Source organism: Hesperophylax consimilis, chromosome 24, assembly GCF_061612785.1.
Source record: "Hesperophylax consimilis isolate HC1 chromosome 24, BYU_Hcon_1.0, whole genome shotgun sequence".
NCBI classification, from domain to species: Eukaryota; Metazoa; Arthropoda; class Insecta; order Trichoptera; family Limnephilidae; genus Hesperophylax; species Hesperophylax consimilis.
The window spans coordinates 22,601,414-22,607,517 of NC_142859.1; the positions used below are offsets into that span (position 1 = coordinate 22,601,414).

At 31.7% G+C, this 6,104-nt stretch overlaps 1 non-coding gene across 1 annotated transcript; it reads right to left on the reverse strand.

Moving 5' to 3' along the window:
• Positions 1–2,050: 2,050 nt before the first annotated feature.
• TRNAC-GCA (transfer RNA cysteine (anticodon GCA)) lies at positions 2,051–2,122 on the reverse strand. The gene has a single exon. It is a non-coding gene; the product is annotated as a tRNA-Cys (tRNA).
• Between the last annotated feature and the right edge of the window lie 3,982 nt (positions 2,123–6,104).

Sequence of the window (6,104 nt, forward strand, 5' to 3'; positions counted from 1 at the left end):
TTCATGATCGACCCAGGACTAATTTTAACCCTTGAAATATGGAAGCGATGCAAGGATTTAGGAGAATAATGAGGCAGTAGAAAAAATGCCTACAGCTGAAAAACTGGATCACATACTTCAGACAGTTTGCATATGCAGACAGATCTCTTCTGACTCCGAGGTCTTTGGTGAATTATAATTTTTCCTTTACACTGTCGTAGGAATCCGTGCAACGGATTCTGCGCCAACAATGCACTCGGAATTCGTCATTTATTTTCCTTTCCGCTTCACTTATGGTTCATGTTTTCACTTCGTATAAAAGGAAAAAGTAAGAAGAAAAAAACAGCATATTCACTTGCCTGCTTTTTGCATAAAAACTTTAATAAAGCGTAGTTTGACCACTATGACGGCCATGGTTGAGTGGTTACGTTCCTTGACTAAGAATCCGGAGGTTGTGGGTTCAAATCCCGGCGTTCGCAAATAAAATATTAATATATTAATTGTGTTTTTTCACAATTTATTAATTAGAAATAATATATAATATATTTGCGGCATGTGCCATAGTAGTAGATACTTTCAGTATCGCCCCAGTTGTAGACCCATTCATAGTAAAAAAGTTGCTCTATCCGTGTTTGGTGAACGGATCTGAATAGTTGCAGGTACTTCTCCACCTTTTCCTTCCATTTGTTTCTCTTTTCTACTACCTTCAGCCTTACAACATACCCAATTAGGGATGAGATAGTCTCACTGGCTCCAGAAGTTTGGGAGAAGTTGGGACTCTCGTGCGATACTCACAAAGCTAAATAAGTAATGATAACTAGAATGACTTTCCATGGCGTACTCGACATATTGATTTTGACAAATTGGCGTTATAATCTCGCTGACGTATACAGGGTGTTACTTGACTTTCTTTAACAACTGATTCCCGACATTATTCGGAATATACGTAAACAAAACTATGATATCGACCTTAACTGTCCAATATCTATTCATTTTCTGTGTTTTAAAATGAATAAAAAACCTCAAAAATGTCACCGGCCCACCAAAATATTGTTAACATTTTTTACTTTTTAAATTTTTTTACATTAACCCCATACAGGAGGCCCTGAGGAAAATAATTTCCCTCAGGACCTATGTCATATTTTGGGATGCTGTGTAGGGAGTCTTTTTTAACTCTTGTTTGGCCAAGATGCCAAACAAAACGTCTGTAACCAAGTGGGTCTTCCGACGACCCCATGCATTTTTCTGTCTTATGGGCTTTTAAACTATAGAAATCCCAATTATTCAGTCAATTATTAATGGTAACTTATGTATTTTTGTAAAAATACGTAAAATACTAAAAACTCAAGTTCGATTCTATCATAAGATTGTAACGATTAAACATCACAAATTAAAACATTAATGAGATATATTATAGACATAGACAAATCACACACTTACTTTCACATATTTTGGTTCCTTGGAACGGGCAATTTGCCTAGTTAGGAACCAACAATTTCGACCTGATAAGGTACAATAATCTATAATCACTAAAAATGTTATAATTATATCTTGTATCATATTGTACTGTGTGTAAATCTAAATGAATAATATAATTAAATAAACACAACGTATTTAAGCTAATATAAGGAGGATATAAATTTCGGGTACAACCACAGACATATGAATATATAGACTAGAAATTAAAGGTGAGGGGTAAAATCAACTGTTGAAGAACGAAGGGGGTAAAGCTGACTGTGATTTGTCAATAAATCAATCTGACAGTATATAGGCATCTCGCATTATTTATTTATTTATTTATTTTTTTTGTAGAGAGACATTATAATATCACCATTTATACTTTTACTTATTTATACTCATAACATCTTATCTTACAAGTTGAGCGTTCATGGCAGTTTGAAAAAAACATAAAATAAAAATCAAATTAAACCGAATATTACGCATATTTTATACTATACGAGAAATCTCATTAAATTCTTTACTAGACATTAATAAATGTTATCATTTTGAGGAACCTTAATTCTTAGAAAAACTGTGTGAATTTATAAAAAGTAAAAAAAGTATATAGTTGAGGGGACACCCGGGTTTGAACCGGGGACCTCTCGATCTGCAGTCGAATGCTCTACCACTGAGCTATATCCCCGATGAATAGACTTGAAAAAATAATAATCAGCTAGTAAGCGCACTACCAACGATAAGTGCTTGCGTCAGAGATTCGTGTTCGCAGTAATGACACTATCGACATGTGGGTGTTCTATACAATATTAAGTATAACATATAAGCAGGCTTTAATATTATCTTATCGATAAATTATACGTCTATTGTTTATAAAACAAAAATATGTAGTTCAACTACCCGACTTCGCCCGGGTTCACTGAATCTTTATTATTATTAAAAATAATAATTTTTGTGGTGTTTTTGTGTCTTTTTGTCTCTTTGAAATTTCGGTTTCTTTTAATACATCCCCAAAAAGTTTGAAATACATTGAAAGTAAATAAAATTCAATATTTTTTTATGATTAACTAATGTTTATAAGACAAGGTTTTTTATGCATAGCACAAAGGATAATAAATTATTATAAACAATAATTAGCCTCTTGAAATATCCATACAAATTTGAAAATATCTCCCGAGTAAAAATAAATGCCGCCGACGGGAAATGAACCCGCGCCTTCTGGTGTCTTAGACCACTGAGCTACGTCGGCTTATTTCCAACACGCTAAATAATTCAAAATGCACTAGTACTTCAATCAACAATTACTGCTTATTATATTTTTTCACCTGTAAAAAACCAACTTAATTTTTGTAGGAAAGGCTTTGTAAGTGCTAAATTTCCCACTAGATGGCGTCGAGACATATTATATCTACACTTTTGGTGAAATATTTTGACTTGTAAAATATTGTTATTTTTTTAATGATAAAGTAATGTTCATAAAAAAGGGTTTTTAATGCATAGCACAAAGGATAACACATATCATTAGGTGAATGTATTTGCTGTTGCAAACAGTTTTTTGCGACTATCTTCAGACAACCGAAATTCCAGAGCGGTTTTTGCTCAATTATAATATCAATAGGTCGATAGCTAATTATGGAAATTACTTTGGGGACTGGAAAAAGTTTGGTTGGCATTGAAGTTCTGGAAAGAAAGGGCAGTGCGAATTTCACTACACTAGACATTACTTTTAAGTTTTATTTATTTTTACGATATATGTGTTTCCAGGGAAAAACAGTGTAGGAAATCAGTTCCATTAAGACATCTTTGGGGATGCTGGTGATGAGTCTATCTGAGGAAAAAAGAAGTTAAATGTATGAAGAGGATACAAGTCATTTTTGTTGAACATAAACTAGTTAACATAATAGGTGAGTGCATGTATGTTGGACACCTATACCGAAGGAATCAATTACGCTAGTTCTTTGGCACCATTCACTAAAATACCGGTAGAACAAGGACAAAACTCCTACCTTAACTAATGTCTATGCTCCGAAGACCGAAATCCTTTCAAGATTGAAAAGTTTCAGGTATTTTAGGCCTAGCAAACTCAATAGTGAATAATTACGCATTTTCGCCAAAGTTTGAACAATGTATTTTTGTGATGTCTCATGATTTTGATTGGTTTTCACATTGTTACATATTGTAGAAGTTTGGATTGTATATTCTTAATTGGAAATTTATAAAATTACTTTATTTGGTCAGTTAAATGCAACTGTCGAACCTGTATGTACTTTTTATTACTTACTAGTTGTACCCCACCACGCGTTACTGTGGCTCAGACTGACTGTGAAGATAGAAAAAAAAGCGCGTGTTTTTCTTTACGTCCAACAGATGGCGCTGTTTTTAAAAAAGCATGTTTTACCTGTCACTGGTGACATCTATACTATATAGGTATATAAAAACACACACGTATTCGAATGAAACATTGTGTCAAAATTTCAAAGCAATCGGTCAAGAACTTTAACTTTTTCCTACTTAAATCGAAGATTTAAGAAGGAATCAACATACGTTTACATTTTTATTTATATAGCTTTAGATTAAAAGCTTTGATTATATAAATGTCTAGATAGAGTGTCGCACTGTTATTCCGACAGAAAGAACAGGCCAGATTTGAAATACTTGTGTGCGTGTCACGCACACAAGTACACGCAACTTATATCGTTGACGTAAGCGCTTAACGTCACTGTAGGCGTATTGAGTGATACCAGCTCCCTAGTATTTCCCAAAAAAGTTGGGAAAAAATATGTTTCGATTTTGTGGGACCTATAATTCGTTTAATTTTGAATTCATTTAAGTAAGATAGTTTTCTACATAAATATAATGATATAAATGAAAAGAAAATCATTGTTAAAAGAGATTTATTTTTATTTGATTATTTTTAACAAATAAACAAGAAATACGGAAAATAAGATAGATACATTCCTAGACGCTGCCAAATGGCCGGCAGGTATCGCTGTGTCTAAATTTAAATTTTTATCATCATCAATTACAGAAGGTGGCCCACAACCAGGTAAATCTATACCTACCTAAAAATATATAGGATCATTAGGTATTCTGTAAAATATGCATGAATAAAATTAAAAGTTTACTTGATACTTCACCAAACAAACCTGTCACATTTTTTTTGTAATTTTAATAGATAAACAAATTTCGAATTCATAACTCTTTTAAATATAGTGTCAACGCGAAGAATTTACAAACACTTAAACACAAAGATAAACTTTCACATTTATAATATTATTATATATAGTTTACTTTGGGTAATTATTAAAACCTATTTTAAAATTAACAACGCACTCATGGGAAATTTTTTTATTTACTAGATTCTTATATTTCTTAAATAGTCATTTAAATTTACTGAATTTAAAGTTAATGTTCTTTATAAATAGAACGGCGTCATTTGCGCCTTGCAATTTTTACCTTAAAACAATGCGTCAAAATATGGCGTTGTCAAGACTAAATTACACTATTAAAACTGAATTGTTTCTTTAACTAAATGGTTATTATATGGCTTTGAAAAGGCAACTTACCTATGATAGGTAACATTTTTAGTTATTTTCAATCGTCCTTTGTAATTTCTGCACACTGTTATAGCGCAAATCGTCATTTTCAAATGTCACACAACACGTGTTTACCGCACAGCGATAGTTTCATAACTGATCGGACTGAACGAGCTTATCAGCCAACAGTTGGCTGATATTTTTTTTGGCGTTTCGTCGCTCGAACGCTCAATCTAGACATTTATATAATCAAAGATTAAAAGGCAGCGTGTTTTCACAATGTCTCATTTCTACATTCAATTAAACAATGTCTGATTTCGAATTTAATTTTAGGTACGTAATCTAAGATTAATTTTGTGATGTCTTATATTTCGTCTCGCTAGTGCTAAATTATCCAAACGACCAATTAGCATATTGTTCAATCTCAATTTTAGAACTATGAATAAAGAACCAAAAACGATAATTAGTCACTTTACTAAGAATCATTGTGCTAATGTAATCTTTACCTTTATGAAAATAGCTTCGTCTTTAACACCTATCTTAATGTTTCATTGAAACAAAACAGACAAAACCTCCTCTCCTGTAAAATTCGCTAATTGGTCGTTTGGAGAAATAAGCACTAGGGTGACTATTATTTGTTGGTAATAACTTTTGTTCGAATAATCTATATATTTTTGAATACTCAGTTTATTCATAAATTTGGAACAACGTTGTAATTTTTTTTCAACATTTCTGGTAAAGAATCTTTTAGTTCCGTTTCGTGACCACATTAATGTATCAAATAATTATAAGCAATAATTAGTCGCATGAAATATCAATACAAATTGAAAATATCTCCCGAGTAAAAATATTTTCAATTTGCATTGATATTTTAGGCGACTAATTATTGCGTATAATTATTTGTTATCATTTATGCTATGCATAAAACCTTGTCTTATAATCATTAGTTTATCATTAAAAATAATACATTTATTTATATTTCAACGCCCTTCTGATGGGTTTTTTTTACACAGGAATAGTTTATATATAAATAAAATTATGTACAATTGTATTACATTTAAACGTTTTTTTTTTTTAAATTTAATTTTTATACACAGCTGAACTGCCCCAGCAACAATATTTTATATTTATTCA